We start from the raw sequence: 18,728 nt of genomic DNA, 5'->3' as shown, positions 1-18,728 counted from the left end.
ACGCTAGGTGACGAGGACTCCCGGGGACAGGCGGGCTTCCTACACCAGACAAACCAAAATCTCGGGGCTCAGCCAGGGACCTTGCCTTTGTAGCTGAAGTAGAAAACTTTGGAGAAAGACAGGTGACATCAACCTCTGGCCAGAAGCATGCACACATGTGAATATGCATACATACATGAACACACATAACCAAAAAAATAGAACTACTACAAGAACAAGACTACTACACACATAATAGACATTAAAATTCCAGATCCAAGGTGGAAAGATAATTCACACAAGACATGGAGTCCACTTCACTGTTTTATATATTTCAAGGCCAGAGAAGCCACATGAGGAACATTCTTTGTATTTTTTCCTAGTCCCATTTCTTTACCTTCTTGGGGGGAAAAAAAAACTCTTTCATTCCACCACAAACTACACACTACACAAGTTTCACAGATTTCGAGATCTGAAGGTTATGGCACCTGGAACCTGATCAAGTTTAGAGATGTACGGATCTGATGTGAGTAGGTATTTTTTCCAAAATCTCCTTTGGTTAACTGGGAAAAATTGGTTTGAAAGAGATCGTCCCTGATTAACTGGGTACAACCATGTCTTACAGTTTAAACAACTGAAACCAAATTTTCCAAACTTCCGGGCACATGGGAATTCCATCTTACCACACTAACTCAAACCACTTCTGGGTAAAAGCCCGTTGTCACATGGCTCCAACAGCTCATCATTTTCCAAGGAACCTGACTCTGCATTTGCACACCAATGACGTCTTCACAGAGGTTTGGGCTATCGGGCCTCCAGAGAGAGCTGACCAAGGGCCAAGAAATTCCTTCAGAATTGTTTATTTCTGTGATGCTGAGGATTGAACCTGTGGCCTCACATGCACCAGGCAAACACTCTACCAGTGAGCTACATGCAGCCTTTCCCTCAAGTGCTTGAGACACGGCTGAAGAGCAGCATACTGGAGCTCCTCAACTATAAGGAGACCCAAGCTGTGTCCATGTTGATTGTAATCACGGCCATTTCATTCAGTTTCCCATCACAGTCCATGGGTATTTATTTTCATCAATTCCCAGAACAAGACTAAGTGTTCACCTTTTACAAACACAACTCCAACAGCCCTTTTATTTGCTACTTATAAAAACATCCGTTCACTCATCACACACATATTACAAGTATGTAAGCCTTTCTTCCACGAAATTCAAAAACAAACCTAAGCAAATAAGCATGTAAAAGCATAGCTCCAATGACCCTTCTGTTTACTACAGACAAAACACTGGGAAAGCAGCCCTAGACCCTAGAGAGAACATCAGACACCCGCACTCAAGGCATTTAGCCATACGCCCGAAAAATACTATGTCTCATCAGGTCCTAAGCTGTGCGTTCCAGAGATAAGGAAATGAATTATGCCCCCTGTAGAGTCCAGCCACAACTACTGTACAGTGAGTACTATGACTTGGGAGAGCGGGGTGCTGTGCAGACACAGATGAGACAGAACATAGGATGTAGAGTTTCTTAAACAGTGGGCTTAGAGTGGGGGACAGCTAAGTTTGGAGTGTCACCAAAAAAAAATGGCAATCTGAAACAGTTCAGGTTTCTAAACGAGCAAACAGCTAAAAGAACGCAAAGTCTGAGGTGTCTGAGACAGAGCACTATTGTGTGACCTTGCTTTAGCCGTGGCCCTCAACAGCGTTCACTCAGCACTGCACACGTGGACACGCCGTTCAGTGCCATCTGACACCGCCTGAAATAGCTCCACCCAGATGTGAGACCAGGTGGCGCCAAGGGTTGCAGTGTTTTTACAAAGAATTCTGCTCTTGCAGAAATATAATGGTTTAATTACAGAAAACAAAGACTTTTAATAAGTTCCCATTGTCGTTCCTCAGCATGTAGGCATCAAATTAGCATATTTTAGAATTAGGTTTTGTTAGAATGTTGATTTTGCTAATTGTCGTTTATGTGCTAAATTTAAAAAAAAAATCACTAGCTGGGCATGGTAGCACAAGCCTTTAGCCCCAGTACTTGGGAGACAGGAAAGCAGATCTCAATGAGTTCAAAGTTAGCCTGGTCTTCAAAGGGAGTTCCAGGACAAGAGCTACGCAATGAGAACGTGTCTCAAAATATAAATAATTACTTTAAATCAAAAGTCATTGACGATAAAGAGATGACTCAGCAGTTAGGAGCCCTGGCTACTACCCTGGTACCCAGGCTGGGTTACCACCACCCCCATGATAACTCCAGTTCCGTGAAACTCCAGTTCCAGGGGATCCAACACCCTCTTCTGGCCTCCACTGGCACAGTACATACATGCAAACAAAAATACTCATGCATGTAAAATAAAAATAAATCGTTTTATTAAAAATCACATTAACTCCACTCTTAGGCATATATCCAAAAGATGCTCATTCATATAACAAGGATGTCTGTTTCACTATGTTCATAGCAGCATTATTTGTAATAGCCAGAACTTGGAAGCAACCTAGATATCCCTCAACCGAAGAGTGGATAGAGAAAATGTGGTACATTTACACAATGGAGTATTATTCAGCAGAAAAAAAACAATGGAATCCTGAGATTTACAGGCAAATGGATGACACTAGAAGAAACCATCCTGAGTGAGGTAACCCAGTCACAAAAAGAGAAACATGGCATGTACTCTCTCATATATGGATTTTAGACATAGATCTGGGGAGTGGCAGCCTACAATCCCAAGGCCAGAGAGTCTGGGAAACAGAAACTTCATTCAGTGGCTGATAGAAGAAGAGGCAGACTCCCTCGGTTAAGTACTGAGCTGAACTCAAGAAAGCCAGTAACAGAGAGAGGGAGGACTGATGAGCAAAGGGATTAAGACTGGGCTGGTTTAACCCCCAGAAACAGCTGACCTGACAAAGGTTAACTCTTGAATCCCAGGCATCAGCCTGGGAATCCAGCATGGGACTGATCAAGACCCCCTGAATGTGGGTGTCAGTGAGGAGGCCTAGGTAATCTATTGAGCCTTGGGCAGTAGATCAGTACCCATCCCGAGTATACACACAGACTTTGGACTCCCATCCAACAATGTGAGATACACTCTCACCCTGAACTCTTGGGGGAGGGTCTAGGCCCTGCCCTGTATGAAATGACAGACTATGGACACCCCCATGGAGTGCCTCACCCTCCATGGGGAAATGAGGGGATAATGGGGGGTTGGGGGAGGGCACAAGAGGAGGGGAGGGAAAGGGAGAGGGACCTGGAACTGACTTGTGAAGCAACCTTGTTTCTAATCTAAATTTAAACTGAAAAATAAATTTTAAAAAAATCACATTAATTCTGTTTTGCATTAGGGCAGAATTTCCAACAATTTCTGAAAGGGTCTTAAACATACATATATTTGTTATGTATATTTATGATAGCCATATTTATATCAATGCAAAACAGCATTGTCAGCACTATAGAAATTCTGCAAAATGGTGACCATATTCTCCTACCCTGAAGAATCAAATGTCCATCCAAATTAAACATAAAAATAAACAATCATCTCTTTATCATGCAAATTTGTCTTTTACTCTAATAAATAGTAAAACCACATGTATATCAAAGAATTGTTCTACACTAAATATATTATTTACTGTCAATAAGTGTTTGATTTGCATGCCTATTGTACATACCCAGGACTGTGTAATATGCCCTGTTTTAGCTCTCCCTGGATGTTAAAGGATCAGTTTGCATATGGCCAATGCCAACACGACCAGACGGGGACATTCACCTATGGACATTCTCCTAACCAGCACTGAAGGAAAACCGTTCAGCTTACTCTTCAGCAAACAACTTACCGAATGAGAAAAGAAGGCCGAGTGCCAAGCAAGCCTGCAGCAGTATAATTATAAATAATTTAGAGTAGGACTAAAAGCAACCATACGCTTAAAAGGGATTTTAACAGAGACAGAGTGAAGTTGATTCCATCAACTCACGCTCACAAGTATGCACTTCAACCCCGGAACTGTTATAAGCAAAATGGCAACAATATAATCATCGCTGTTTTTTTTAAAGGCCTTGCTACTGGGGTATTATCTTGGAAACAGAATCCTGGAAATAAATCCAGCGCACAGTGTACCGTGTGCTAAAGCTACAAAAGAAATATAAACACTTCAGTTGTGTGTCAAGAGCCGATCTTTGAGCCCAAGCCCTAGTCCCTAACAAATGAAAGCATTACCAAAACACGCATCATATCCATGGTTCTGCATTGTCAAAATGTAGAAAGCTGGAATCCTGCCACTTCCAAGTGGCCGCTTTCCCTGAAGACTCTGCGTCCTACGCCACCTGCTCTTCTGCCAGGCAGTCAACTTAAACTGTGCAGGAGACTCGTAACTGACAAACGTCAAAGCAAGAGTCAACTGCAACTACAGTAGCCGATGGCTGTCTCCACCCAGGCACACACTTCAGAAGAATTTCAAAGGCACTCTTTTACGCTATGTTAGTGCTACAATATACCCACGGTGTAGTCCGGAACACGCACCGAGTTGCTATCCCACCAAAATAGCATCCTGATGCATGTGAAAACATGTCACAGAACAGACTTGGAATCCCACGGGCCTACCCAGCGTCTGGATGTAGTGAACCACTTCATGTCTATAGCTATGAACCGGTCCATTTAATTCATGCGGGGTTCTGCACGGGACAGGTCTCAGCTCACACCGTCCTGCAACTTCCCAATGAGACTCGGAAGGAAGGAGTCACAGAGCAGCAATCCGAGGCAGTTCAGTGTTGCACACGCGTGGCCAAGGGTTTCTTAATGATCTAAGTCAGAGGGGGCGGCGAGAGGCCCGCGTGGAGAAATCCACCAGAGTGCGCAGCCCCGCGCGTGGGATATACTCCTGGCCTCCATCTCAGCTGAAGGAGAGCAACCGACACGAGCACCCACCTCCCCGCTCGCCCGCCGCCCGCCGGACCGCATCCTGGGAGGCCCCTGAACGCCTCCGAGCGGCCCGCACCGCCAACCGCCTCGCGGCCCGGCCTCCCGGCCTCCCGGGCCCCGCCGCCCCCCAGCGTCCCGCCACCTGCCTGCTCCGGGTCCCCGCGGAGCGCCGGCTGCGGACGCGGGGCGCAGAGGCGAGGCGCAAGGGCGCGCTCCCGCCCTCCCGAAAGGGGGGGGGGGTCCCGTGGCCGCTGCGGAGCCTCCAGCCGGGCCGCTGCAACTCGCCGCCTTCCACGCCGCGCGCGCCGGAACCGGGCCCCACGCGCGGCTCGGCGCGCGCGCAGTGCAGCCGCCCGGGCTGCGCGCAGGCCTCGGCCCTCGGCCCCGCGCACGCGCCTGCGCTCGCTCGCCTCCCGCCTGCGTCCCTGCGCCCCTCAACAGGCAGAAGGTCTGCGGCCGCTGCACCTGCTGTCTCCACGTTTCACGAAGTCTGGAGGGCTTCCCGGGAGTCCCTGGCAGGCCCTGCACGCGTGGGGCATCTGTCCAATGCAGCAGAACCAGGCTCTAAAGGAATCTTGGCTCGCCCAGGTGGTGACTTGGGGCTGCAGCAGACCTACCCGCCTCTGACAAACTTACTTAGTTGACCCAATTTGGCCTCCCTTGCTCTCTAGCATCCTGGGCTGGAAGACACCACCCCCACCTCACTCCATCCCCACCCCTGCCCGGAGCGTCTTGAAGCCAGAGACCACATCGTACCCTTTTCTTACCAATTCCGTGTTTCCAGGTCCTGCTGTGAAAACCGTTCTCAGTACCACCATTCAGAAATTACAAAGGAAGTGTGTCAGCCAAGGGAAGGCGTGAATAGTCACAGTGGGCACTCGAGTTCCGTGCTTTCTGCTCCCTCCTCACCCAACTTCTAATCCCATCTCGCCCATTTTCCCATAATGAAAAAGTGAACCTGACCCTAACACATGTGGGACACTGACTTTCTATTTCTTCCCCGTGCCTTTTATTAGCGAGACCCAATGTGATTGTGAAGTTTGTAGCCTTGAATTAAGAGTGTCACACCACATCATGCTCTGTGAGGCCTCACAAACCGATACCGTAGATATTTCTTCCCTCTCGTGCTGACATGGTGACAGGTTGAGAGAATATGTGAATGGACATCCATCAGTGTCCCTGTAAGGTCAGAGATAAGTGCACACCACACCTCAGAACTACTGACTCTAGGAACTAGAAAAGCAAACAGATACTTTCTAGTTGCTTGAGTCCTCACAGCATTCTCCCACCAAGTGGCTTTGGTTAGACACTGCCAGGAAGAAGGGACTCGCTTTTTGGAAAACATCCTTCCTTGGGAGCTAAAAATTCAGGGTTGTTTCTGCCCTAGGAATTCAAAGAACATACAACTCCAGCTCAAGGTATAATGAAGAGCAGTCTCTGTCTCTCAGGCTGCTCACTTAGGGCATGGTCGCAACCCCACTCACCGGCGTGTTGAAGGACTCTTTAGGGCGCATCCTGGCTTGCCTTGAGCCCTCTTAAATGTGATGCTCGGAAATGAGACGGTGACCTGATGAGTACCAAAGGAGAGAGCCTGCCACCTCCTTCTACCTCTCGAGCTTCTATTAATGCAGTCCAAGATATCAAAACAGCTGTTTGAGGCAGTCACACCACAGTGGAGAACTGGGCGGGGCAAAGAGCCAAGTAAAACTCAGGGTGCTTATGCAGTATTAAATTCCACCAGCATCCCACGCCCCTGGGCGGCCGCCAGTTTCCCTTTCCCTGAAGACTCTGTGCCTTCATGAATTCTCAGGATGGTAATGTAACACAGATGCTTCTCCCTCCCCTGGAGGACTCCAGCTCCCTTTCCCTGTTTTTATCACACCCAATTCTTGCCTAACCCACCCACCTCCTCAGCTGGCTCAAAGGGAAAGCCATTTGCCTGTAGTTGGCTCTAAGTATCTTTAAATGAGTCCTGTTGCCACTGAAACCCAGAAACACATTAAGATCTGTTGTAACAGGAGTGACTGGTGACATTCCCAAGCTACACAGTTTACTTTTATTGCTTCCCCCCCCAATTATCCACCAAGATAACCACTATTAGTAAGTGATGGGGTGTGGCTAGCTGAGTGGTTCTAAGCTGTAATAAAGATCTCTGTTAGAACCAGACAGTCTAGTGTCTCTTTCAGCCACACCCAGCATACACAGTACATGGGCAAATTCCCAGGGCAAAGTCACCAGGGAGTGTCTTCCACTCACTCACATGCCTCTATTCCAAAAACTGAACCAACTCCCTACCCAGCCATCAGGAACACAAACCCTGATTGGAGTCCTGCTTCCCAGAACACACACACACACACACACACACACACACACACACACACACACACACTGCACAAATCGTGCAGCCAGGTCTTGCCAATGAACAACAATGAAATGGGACAATGGAAAGGGGCCAGAATTTGGAGCTTGAACTAGCCATTGGGATGACTAGGCACTTGGGACATGACCCATTTACAGGTGCTGAGATTCCATTACATCTGAAGGCACGAGGTTCCTGGGTAAAGCCACAATGAACCAAAGTGCCAGGAGGGGGTGGCATCTGTCAGTGGTCAGTACCACGGGGAGAAGATTAAAGAAGCTAAGCAAAAGAAGGCAGGGTCACGGCTCTTTCCTGGGCTGTGCATTGGGCAGGCATATTATTCATAGAGGAGAAAGAGATTCATTTTCCCAAAGTGAGAACATGAGACCAAGGCCTTAGGACCACGAGAGACAGTCTTCTGGCAGATCCAGGCAGATGGGGGCTCCGCCAGCAGGAACGGTTACAACACTTAGCCGAACATAAAGTCTTGCTCCCTATTGTATGCACCGGCAATACGACTCTCTGCGTGGAGCACCCAGAAGAAACCAGCAAATTGTTAGAAGTAATTAGTTCAGTAAGACTGCCAAATCCGAGATCAATTTATAAAACCCAGTAGTCTATGCCAGCAGCAAACAAGTAGGACATAGACAGTGAGACACCTCTTGTGCTTGTGACAAACCCTGACCATGCACTATCCAGGGATCAGTGTAACAACTTTTCAGAACTTTATGGAGAAGATCTCAAAACTCTGTTGGAGATACAAAAGGAGATGGAAGGGATGAAGAAATACGCATGGATAGGATGGTTTTGCACCACGAAAATGTCAAGTTCAACACTAGATTCAATGTTTCGTTATAACAAACCTTAAGGCGCTCAATAAACAAAACCTGTGAGGACAAACATAACGTTGATCAGAAGGATTTCTAAAAGCAAAAACAAAGTCTTGCTCTACCCGATATTATGTCTTTACTATATCGTAATAAAAATGAATCCAGTGCTGCTGCAGGGATAAAGAAAAGTGACCTAGAATGCAGACCCCTGGATAAGCAAGCCTTTGATATACTTAAAAGTGGTACCACAAACCAATTATTAAAAAAATATGATTCATAGGATGGTGTTGGGGAAACAGGCTTAGTTAATAACGGAAACAAATCTTGTGTCATATGCAAAGAGCAACTCTGGGTAAAGGCATACGAACGAGATAAAATAGGAGAGATAGTGTGAATGTACAACAAGAATGTATTCCACGATACCCAGCTAAAGCACTGGGGATGGATCCCGGGGGTAGGAAGGGTGTCAATGCCAAAGATGGTGGAAGAAACACCGCAGAAAAACGTCATCTGGTCTTATCAGAACTCAGATGAACAAGGAACCATGGTTGTTTAAATCCTTACACAACCCTTCCACCAAGTGGCTATAGCTCAACGCCTCCAATAAAAAGGAAGTAGAGAGGCAGCTCATCAAGTAAGAGTGTGCACTGCCCTTGTGGAAGACCTGAGGATCAGCTTACAGGCTCCCGTAACTCCAGCTCCAGAAGATCCAGCGCCCTCTTCTGGCCTTCGTGAGCACTGTACTCATGCCCGTTCCCAAATGGAGATATAAATTTAAACATTATTTTTTAAAGAGAAAACTGTTAAAGTCATAACAAATGGAGAGAAGATACATGGAATGTATAAACATAACTAGGAATTGGTATCTAAAACACATCATCAAAAAGCAACCAAAAATAATATAAAACTAAGGAAAAGATAACAGTAGGCAGTTCATGGGGGTGGAGGGGTGTCTTGGTTTCTTTCCCTGTTGCTGTGATAAAATGCTTTGGCGAATGCAATTAAGGGGGAAAGGAGTTATTTTAGCTCACATTTCAAAGATACAGTCCATCAGCAGGGGCTTGAAGCAGCTGATCATGTGACACCCACGGTCAGGAAGCAGAGAGAGGGGAGTGCTGGTATCCAGCTCCCTTTCTCTGTTTTAGGATCTACTGCCTAGAGAATGACTCTGCCCACAGTCACGTGGGTCCTCTCACATCAGTCAACATAGTCGAGATAATCTCCTGTAGGCATGCCCAGAGGCCTAGACAAGCAGTTCTAGATGCCTTCAGGTTGACAAGTAACACAGTATGCTGCTAGTTTTAACGTCAACTTGACACAAGCTAGAGTCATCAGAGAGGAGGGAGCCTCCATTGGGAAAATGCACCCATAAGATCAGGCTGTAGGGCATTTTCTTAATTAGTGACCAATGGGGGAAGGCCCAAGCCCATGGCGGGTGGTGCCATCCGTGGACTGGTGGTCCTGGATTCTATAAGAAAGCAGACTGAGCAAGCCAGGGGAAGTCAGCCAGTAAGCAGCGTCCCTCCCTGACCTCTGCACCAGCTCCTGTTCCCACCCTGATTGACCCTCGCTGCTTTGGATGATGAACTGTTCTTTGGAACTATGAGTGAAATGAGCCCTCGCCTCTCCAAGCTGCTTTTGGTCATGGTTTTTCATCACCCTAACTAGGACACATGGATTATCCAAACTGTAGGAAAGGAAAGCCCAGAATAACGGGCAAGCAGAGAGGAGACGGGCAAGAAATAAAAACAATCACAAAACTTCCACAAAATGGATGGACTTAGAGTGTTCAGTTATTAAGCAAGGTTGCCCAATCTTAGAAAAACAATGCATGTTCTCTCTTATGTGTTAATTCTATAATGTATGCATGCAGGAAGGGCTGAATGCAGTTAAAGGACACGTGTGTCATGAAAGATTATACAAAGCTAGTTGTCTCTCTAGATTTAACTCTGTCACATAGTTTTCATCGTGTGTGGTGTGTGTGTGTGTGTGTTGAATAAGTATATAAAAATGTAATTGATAGTGAAAGGATAAACCTAAAGCAAAGCTCTGGGACTTCAGCATGGCTTTTTCCACTGCATAGAGTGGTGTATATAGGTTTTTCCCATCAGAGGCAAAAAAAAAAAAAAATGTCATGGAGATAATCCCAAATGTCGGCAGGGATCCGGGAAAATGGGAAACCTCCTACTCTATTGATGGGATTTAATGTGAGAGATACATTCTATAGCATAGTCTCTCAGCACTTAGTAAAAAGTGTAGTCAGGGTGCTTTGTGGCCCACCAAGTATCCTCTTATGTGTATTTCAGAGGAACCCCACGGCAGTCCCCTAAGTCAGAGGAACCCTTCACAAGTCCCCTAAGTCAGAGGAACCCCACAGCAGTCCCCTAAGTCAGAGGAGCCCCACAGCAGTCCCCCATGCATCATCTCCACGAGGTTTCCAGGAAGCCGGTCTTTTTACCAGGTGATCTTATCCAAACCATGCCTTTAAATACCATCTCTTCCTGATCACAAATGTATATTTTCATCTCTGTTCTTCAGATATACATTCGGCTGTTAACACACTACTTACTCTGTGATATGTTCAATATAACACACGCAGAATGGAACCCTTTCCCATGACCTTGCTATGTAGAAAATAACAACTATATTCTTCCCTTTGCTCACTGGGGTCATCCTGTCTGGTCTTGTTCTTGAAAACATTTGTATCATCTATTGAAGAAACTCATCAATGCCATGAAAATCCTTATCAACCAACAGTCACAGAGACCCCAGGAGCTCCCTACTGCTTCCACTTGGCTTGCCTTCTTCTGGCCCAACTCCACCTCTTGAGGTTGTATGTGCGGACTCCTGGTTGAAGCAGACTCTAAACTGAAAAGGCCTCAGACAGCCCGCACGGCCATATCAGAGTCAGTGCTTCTCATATCTGGTTGTGCGTTTTTAATATTTGAATACCTTTTGAAAATAAGCCCTGAAGGCTATCCTTAAATACTCTTGATTCGGGTCTCATTGAAACTCACATGGCCCTATAAGTTTATTCTGTCCTTTGTTAGGCTTATAGGTCCCAATAAAAACAGATGAAATTTTTTTCAAACCAATTGTCTTAGGGTTTTCTATTGCTGTGAAGAGACACCCTGACCACAACAACTCTTATAAAGAAAACCGTTTCAGAGGCTCAGTCCATTGTCATCAGGATGGGAAGCAGGGCAGCGTGCAGGCAGATACGGTGCTGGAGCTGAGAGTGCTTCATCTCGCAGGCAAGAGGAAGTCAACTGAGACACTTGGCATCCTGAGCATAGGAAGCTTCAAAGCCCGCCCCCACAGTGACACACTTCCTCCAACAAGGCCATACCCACTCCAACAAAGCCACACCTTCTAATAGTTGACACTCCCTATGAGATTATGGGGGCCAGTTACATTTAAACAACCACACCCAGCTTGCTGCTAACAGAGACAAGACTGGCATCACTGCCAAAGACCAGACAGAACAACCACTTTTAAAGGTCATCTTTATATGCCAACATAAAGGAGGGGACAATGGGGATGTTTCATAGCGTTAGAACCAGAACCACTACTGTGGCGCATTTATTTCAGGGTCGGAGAGATGGCTCAGTTAGAAAAGTGCCTGAGCTCAGATCCCCAGCCCCGCATAAACAGTGTCTTAGGCCTGTAACCCCAGCACTGGGAAGGCAGAGGCACGGAGATCCCTGGGGCTCCACCCTTATTAAATAAGGCCAGCCATCCTTATTAAAACCAGTGAATACCAGGTTCAGTGAGGGACACAGTCTCAAAACAAAGTGGAGAGTGATTGAGACAGACACCCAGCATTGACCTCTGACTTCCACAAACATACACACAAAGCACTACATTTTTCACGTCGGCTATTTAAATTTCTAGCTACCAAGGTACCTTTAGAAACATCTCTAGCACACATAAATAGCATCAAGCCACTTTCCATGAGGATTTTAGTTCAATGATCTCCTTTCTACCACTGAAATTGATGCTAACTAGACCTCTTTATAAGCTATCATTTTACCGAAGAGGTGAAGCATGAAGAAATATCATTAAAAATCATAAGGATGCAATCAACCACATTCATATATGGGGACTTCTACAGAACAAAGAACTCATGCCTACAACCAACAAAACAGCTCAGAGAAACTGCCATAGAGAAGAAGAGTTCTGAGCCCTATCCACAACCTACAGAGTGCAGATCTTGTTTGGATCTAGAGTCAAACAAATACATATTAGAAAGAAGCTTTTGAGCTAGACACAATGCCTCATGCCTACAATCCTAGCACCAGGGTGGCTGAGGCAGGAGAATTTCCACAAGTTTCAGCCTGAGCTACATAATTAACTCCACATCAACCTGTACTACAATGTGAGAGGCCCTGTTTTTAAAAGAAAGAGACTGGGAGGGAGGGCTAGAGGAGGGAGGGAGGGAAGGGAAGGGAGAGGGAAGGGAAGGGGGAGGGAAGGGAAGGCAAAGAAAGGAAAGGAAAGGAAAGGAAAAGGGAAAAGGAAAGACTATTCATAAGACCACTGGAGAAAATTTAACCCAAAGTGGATATTATGTTATATCAAGAAATTTTTTATTAATTCTGTTATCTATGATAATGACGTTGCAGTTGTATTCTTTATTAAAAATCTTTATCTATTAAACAGTCATGGGTACAGGATAAATGTCTCCTGCCTACGATTTCTTTAAGGGGTTTCATTAGCAATAAATGCATGGAAGGGAAGACAGATGCACAATAATGATAAAATAGCAATAATTAATGTTGAATGATAAGTGGGTCGTCCTTTCTTCTTTTGCATGAACTCTTCTATACTAAAAATGCTTTGTATTTGGTTTGTTTCAAAGGAGCTCCAAGAAAGTGAGAACTTTATTGGGCCTCTGTCACTGTTATATCGTAAGTACTCCACTCTCGGGCATAGAACAAATTCAGGAAATATGGGCTGATGGGAGGGACCAGTCTCTCCAATCCCAGTCAAGATAGACTATGATGTCATCCAAGGCCTCAAGAAACCACAGTGCTTACCTTCCTTTTGCATACACATGATAGTGCAAGGGCTTTGTGCATCACCAAAGTGTCTTTCTATTAGCTGTTTACAAAGCAATGCAGTTTCACCCTGGGTCATGATAAATCATCAATGGCTTCAGTAACATTGTGATTAGGAGTTGAGAGACTATCAGACCCTCCTGGAGCTACACTGAGTTTGCACCTGTCAACAGCCATCCAATGATTCATGTAACCAAAGAAAGCCATTGACAGACCAATTAGCTGGTTCTGAGTCATGAGAAAGTCTCCTTTGTGATAAAAACAGCACTGTTAATGAGAGTGATTCTGGTATCCCTCATCTGAGCGTATTTGAGACAACAGAGAACAGTCAGGGGGAAGAGAAATGTGAACTGATTTTTTAGATTCATGTGGAGTTCATCACAAGAGTAAGGAGTTATTATAGTCTGTTTTTAAAGATCCGCCGAAATAGTGTGCCATCTTTTCCATAAAGATAATCAGGGCCTTACGGCGCTGAATAGCACTTAGAAAAGCTACCAAATTGCACTTGGGTCCAGCAAATTACCAGAAATACACTGAGCACCTCCTACTCCAAGGACCATGTAGAAGCCGTGACCAGGTATAAATAACTTACTTCACCCATGAGCACAGTCCACCATGGGCAGCCCCAATGGGAGCCCTAGGATCATCTCTCCCTAGCTTTGCAACCTCTGTCATGCCTCAGGGTGTTCCTTTGTAAAATCAGCTTGTGGCTCCTGATGGGGTTCACAGCTCACAGGCTTGACTCAGTGTGATACTCATTAACACACGATTGTCCAAGACACAAGTGCCCAACAAGAAAGCCAAGCACCTGTCCAAGAAACGGGGCTGTCATGTTTTTGTTTTGTTTGTTTGTTTGGTTTTTTTTCCTAGAAGAGACTTTCTGAGTTGTAGACTGATGCATTCAGGGAAGGTTTCATACAGACATCCTGAGCTCATGGGAAGAATGAAGAGATGTCGTTACGCATAGGAGCTAGCTATCCCGGAGGCTTCGTATATGCTGGAGGTTGTATTTTCATTGCTTTAGACCTTTATGACTTAAACGTCATTCAGGCTTCATTCCTCCAGTTGGGAGGGTATAGAAAGGGGCTCCCCCGCATTCAGTTAGACAATCCATGGGGAGTCATAGTCCCAACTTAAGAAACTGGGCAGGGAGAAAGTCAGGTGACTTGCCCAAGAGCACAAATTAGGAAGCAGAACCAGGATTTGAAACCTGGACTGCGTTGATCCAGAGGTTAAATTTTTTTAAAGATTTATTTGTTTATTTTACATATAGACGAGTGTTTTCTATGAATGTATGTATATGAACTAGTGCTAGCAGAGGTCAGAAGAGGGCCTCAACTCCCCTGGGACTGGAGTTATAGATGATTGTGAGTCACTGTGTGGGTACGAGGAACCAAACTCTGGTCCTCTGTAAGAACAGTGAGTGCTCTTAACCTCTGAGGTGTCTCTCAAGCTCCCAGAGATTAAACTGTCAATCAAGATGCCTTGTGAGAGAGAAAGCTTGAAGACCAAAGAAAGTTCAATTTTATTCAGGAGTTCATGGAAGAGTCCTGGTCCATTCTGGCTGCTGGCAGAGAAAGGTGCAGACTGCAGGCTTATCTACCACAGACTTGTCTCAGGCCTGTAGGGCACCAACAGATCCTGGCAACCATCTTCATCCTAGTTTACAGATGACCATTGTAGTGGTTTCAAGGCAGTGGCACTATTGTGTGGTGTGGCTTTGTTGGAGTGAGTAAGGCCTTGTTGGAGGAAGCATGTCACTGTGGGGTGGGACTTTGAAGTTTTCTATGTTCAGGATACCACCAAGTGTGCCAGTTGACTTCCTGTTGCCTGCAAGTCAAGATGTAGCCTGCACCACGAGTGCATGCACACCGCCATGCTCTCTGCCATGATGATAATGGATGGAACCTCTAAAACTGCAAGCGGGCCACCCTAACTAAATGGTGTCTCTTCACAGCAATAGAAAACCCTGACTAGAGCCTGGTAGAGAGGGAAATGAGGTTTCTTTCTTTTTCCTTTCTTTTTTTTTTTTCTGACAGGGTTTCTCTGTGTAGCTTTGTAGACCAGGCTGACCTAGAACTCACAGAGATCCGCCTGCCTCTGCCTCCAGAGTGCTGGGATTAAAGGTGTGTGCAACCACTGCCTGGTCGAAGAACTCTCACCTGGGAATCTGAGGGAGATGCCAACATTCAAGCCAGAACAGTCTAGCTGGAACAGAGCTAACATTAAGCACAATGAGATGAACCGGAAATGGCCTTGAATGTCACATTGACAGCCAGAGACACTGCCCATACGGTCAAGGAAAACCCACCATGAGGTTCCAGTGAGGGAAAGAGCGGGGACTTTGTCAGCTCTGTCCCTTCTCTACGCCCCGGTACCTGTCAAACTGTAAAGAAAACAAGTTACAAGCACATAAAAGAACCCAAACATTTTGAAGTAAAATTTAGCAATTGAAAATAATGTTGTCTCAAGATTCCAGAACTGAGAACAGTCATACTAGAGAATTAATAGCACAGCTGAACATTCTAGAACAAAAAGAAGCAAACACACCCAGGAGGAGCAGACACCAGGAAATAATCAAATTGAGGGCTGAAATCAATCAAGTAGAAACCAGGAGAACATTGAGAAGAAAAATGAAACAAAGAGTTGGTTCTTTGAGAAAATCAACAAAATAGACAAACCTCTGTCCAAACTAACCAAAAGACAGAGAGAGAGCATGCTAATTAACAAAATCAGAAATGAAAAAGAGGACATAACAATGGACTCTGAGGAAATCCAGAGAATCTTCAGGGCATACTTTGAAAATCTGTACTCCGCAAAATTTGAAAATTTAAAGGAAATGGACAATTTCCTGGATAGATATCACTTGCCAAAACTAAATCAAGAGCAGATAAACAATCTAAACAGACCTATAACCCTTAATGAAATAGAAGCAGTCATCAAAAGTCTCCCAAACAAAAAAAGCCAAGGCCCAGATGGCTTCAGTGCAGAATTCTACCAGAAATTCAAAGAGTTAACTCCAGTACTCCTCAAAGTATTCCACACAATACAAGCAGGAGGCTCACTGCCAAACTCTTTCTACGAGGCTACAATTACCTTGGTACCCAAGCCACACAAAGACACAACTAAGAAAGAAAACTATAGACCAATTTCCCTCATGAACATTGATGCAAAAATACTCAATAAAATACTAGCAAACCGGATTCAAGAACACATCAGAAAAATCATCCACCATGATCAAGTAGGCTTCATCCCAGGAATGCAGGGATGGTTCAACATTAGAAAAATCTATCAATGTAATCCACCATGTAAACAAACTATAAAAGAAAAACCACATGATCATCTCACTAGATGCTGAAAAAGCCTTTGACAAAATCCAGCACCCCTTCATGATAAAGGTCCTAGAGAGATCAGGGATAACAGGAACATACCTGAATATAATAAAAGCAATATACAGTAAACCAACAGCTAACATCAAACTAAATGGAGAGAAATTCAAAGCAATTCCTCTAAAATCAGGAACAAGACAAGGCTGTCCACTCTCTCCATATCTCTTCAATATTGTACTTGAAGTCCTAGCTACAGCAATAAGACAACAAAAGGAGATAAAGGGGATACAAATAGGAAAAGAAGAAGTCAAACTTTCATTATTTACAGATGATATGATAGTTTACATAAGTGACCCAAAAAACTTCGCAAGGGAACTCCTAGAGCTGATAAACACCTTCAGCAAAGTGGCAGAATACAAGGTAAACTCAAAAAAATCAGTGGCCCTATTATATACAGACGATGATGTGACTGAGAAAGAAATCAGAGAAACCTCACCCTTTACAATAGCCATAAATAGCATCAAATATCTGGGGATAATGTTAACCAAGGAAGTGAAAGACCTGTATATCAAGAACTTTGAGTCTTTAAAGAAAGAAATCAAAGAGGATACCAGAAAATGGAAAGATCTCCCATGCTCTTGGATTGGTAGGATCAACATAATAAAAATATCAATCTTGCCAAAAGCAGTCTACAGATTCAATGCAATCCCTCTCAAAATTCTGGCACAATTCTTCACAGACCTGGAAAGAACACTTTATATGGAAAAACAAAAGGCCCAGGATAGTCAAAACATCCCTATACAATAAAGGAATTTCAGGAGGCATCACCATACCTGACTTCAAGCTCTATTATAGAGCTATAGTCCTGAAAACAGCTTGGTATTGGCACAAAAATAGACAGGTAGACCAATGGAACCGAAGTGAAAACCCTGATTTTAACCCACACACCTATGAACACTTGATTTTTGACAAAGTAGCTAGAACTATACAATGGAAAAAAGAAAGCATCTTCAACAAATGGTGCTGGCATAACTGGGTACTGGTATGCAGAAGACTGCAGATAGATCCATGTTTATCACCTTGTACAAAACTTAAGTCCAAATGGATCAAAGATCTCAACATAAATCCAGCCACACTGAAACTTTTAGAAGAGAAAGTGGGAGATACCCTTCAACGAGTTGGTATAGGAGACCACTTCCTGAACATAACACCAGTGGCACAGACACTGAGATCGACAATTAACAAATGGTACCTCTTGAAACTAAAAAGCTTCTGTAAGGCAAAGGACACAGTCAACAAGACAAAAAGGCAGTCCATAGAATGGGAAAAGATATTCACTAACCCACATCTGACAGAGGGCTAATCTCCAAAATTTACAAAGAACTCAAGAAGGAAGTCTCTAAAACACCAAAGCATACAATTAAAAGGTGGGGTACAGAGACAAATAGAGAATTCTCAATAGAGGAGGCTAAAATGGCCAAGAGACACTTAAGGAAGTGCTCAACATCCTTAGCCATCAGGGAAATGCAAATCAAAACAACTCTGAGATACCATCTTACTCCTGTTGAATGGCTAAAATCAAAAACACCGAAGACAATTTATGATGGAGAGGTTGTGGTGAAAGGGGAACACTCTTCCACTGCTGGTGGGAGTGCCAACTTGTACAGTCACTTTGGAAATCAGTATAGAGATTCCTCAGGAAAATGGGAATAAATCTACCACAAGACCCCAGCATTTCCACTCTTAGGCATATATCCAAAAGATGCCCATTCATACAACAGTGATGTTTGTTCCACTATGTTCATAGCAGCATTATTTGTAATAGCCAGAACCTGGAAGCAACCTAGATGACCCTCAACTGAAGAGTGGATATAGAAAATGTGGTACATTTACACAATGGAGTACTATTCAGCAGAAAAAAAAAATGGAATCTTGAAATTCGCAGGTAAATGGATAGCACTGGAAGAAACCATCCTGAGTGAGGTAACCCAGTCACAAAAAGAGAAACATGGCATATACTCACCCATATATGGATTTTAGACATGGATCAGGATAGTGCCAGTCTGCACTTCCACTGACAGAGAGTCTGCGAAACAGGAAAGAACCTAAGAGATATGCATGGTACCCAAGAGAAGAGGAATGAGGCAAGATCCTCTGAACAGATGGGGAACACGGTGAGGGGTGGGGGGGAGTGGGAGCTGGGAAGAAGAGAAGGGGAGAAGAGGAAGAAAGAGTAGGTCATGGGGGAACAGGAAGGTT

General features: G+C 44.6%; 1 protein-coding gene across 6 annotated transcripts in view; it reads right to left on the bottom strand.

The window, feature by feature from the left end:
* The window catches only part of Clip4 (CAP-Gly domain containing linker protein family member 4), an 84,135-nt gene that overhangs the window by 61,989 nt on the left and 3,418 nt on the right, over positions 1 to 18,728 (bottom strand). Inside the window, exon 1 of one of the 6 annotated variants that reach the window (XM_040730767.1) lies at positions 6,376 to 6,522. The exons of 2 other annotated variants lie outside the window; for them this stretch is intronic. The gene's annotated coding sequence lies outside the window, so the exon portion shown is untranslated. Of the gene's footprint in view, positions 1 to 4,189; positions 4,210 to 4,573; positions 4,594 to 5,037; positions 5,186 to 6,375; positions 6,523 to 18,728 lie in introns of those variants that run through there. 3 more of the 6 variants (XM_040730766.1, XM_040730768.1, XM_040730769.1) reach the window with 3 other exon arrangements.

The sequence above is a fragment of the Mesocricetus auratus genome, unplaced genomic scaffold, assembly GCF_017639785.1.
Source record: "Mesocricetus auratus isolate SY011 unplaced genomic scaffold, BCM_Maur_2.0 Super-Scaffold_100024, whole genome shotgun sequence".
In the NCBI taxonomy this organism is placed as follows: domain Eukaryota; kingdom Metazoa; phylum Chordata; class Mammalia; order Rodentia; family Cricetidae; genus Mesocricetus; species Mesocricetus auratus.
This window is presented reverse-complemented; position numbering and strand designations above follow the sequence as displayed.